This window comes from Carlito syrichta, unplaced genomic scaffold (assembly GCF_000164805.1).
Source record: "Carlito syrichta isolate Samal-C Ts95f unplaced genomic scaffold, Tarsius_syrichta-2.0.1 Scaffold314325, whole genome shotgun sequence".
In the NCBI taxonomy this organism is placed as follows: domain Eukaryota; kingdom Metazoa; phylum Chordata; class Mammalia; order Primates; family Tarsiidae; genus Carlito; species Carlito syrichta.
In genome coordinates, this window is record NW_007258421.1 from 260,611 (window position 1) to 261,718 (window position 1,108).

Here is a 1,108-nt window from a genome sequence, read left to right on the forward strand (position 1 = left end):
CTGCAGTGGCCGGCAGCGGCCACTGCACTCCAGTCTGGGCTACAGAGTGAAACTCCAACTCAAAAAAATAAAATAAAACAAAATAAATAAATAAGAAATAAATAAAAATTAGCCAGGCGTGGTAGCGCTTTCCTGTAGTTCCAGCTACTTGGAAGGCTGAGGCGGAAGGATCACAGGAGCCCAGCAGGTCGATGCAGGGGTGGCCGTGAACGTGCCACGGCACTCCTACCTGGGCAACTGAGTGAGACTTCAACTAAAAAATAAATAAGTAAAAATAAAAAGGTATATGAATTACATATACCTGTTCAAGCTGTGTTGTCTGTCCTAAAAGAGTGAACAATTCCTCAGATCCTGATGGTTGTGATTAAAACTCAAGTTAATTTTCATTTAGTTAGCTCTCTTGATTTTGGTTGCTAATTATTAGTCAGCTTCAAACTCCTTTTCTGAGCTTGGCAATAGCAGAGCCTCATTACTGATCCTAGTTTCCTAGCCACTGTTCAGTGCCCATACCTTAGTGAAAAGGCAGAAGTACACATTGCTTTTGTGTACATACCTCATTTGAGATTGTTAGCAAATTTATTATTGCAAATATGCCTAGCCTAACCTTTATACAGGCTTGGCCACTACTGTACAAATGCTGGAGATTCTTCACTTCTAATCACTTAAACTTTCAAGCATTATCTACAGCCAGGCATGTTGCTAGGGATAAAAATCACATACCTTCATCCACTCAACCTCCCTCACCCTTCTAAATTGAGGTATTTCTAGATGGCACAAATATAAATTTTAGGCAGCAAAGATATGGCTACATAACTAACTAAGCTTGTTTTGGGTTTTTTTTTTTTTTTTTTGAGTTGGAGTCTCACTCTGTCGCCCAGACTGGAGTGCAGTGGCCGCTCCCGGCCCCGCGGCCTCGACCTGCTGGGCTCCGGCAATCCTTCTGCCTCAGCCTTCCAGGTAGCTGGAACTACAGGCGCGCACTACCATGCCTGGCTAATTTTTTATTTATGTAGAGATGAGGTCTCGCCAATTGCCCAGGCAGGTCTCAAACCCGCGGGCTCATGCAATCCACTCACCTCAGCCTCTCAAAGGCACGGCATTACAGGCT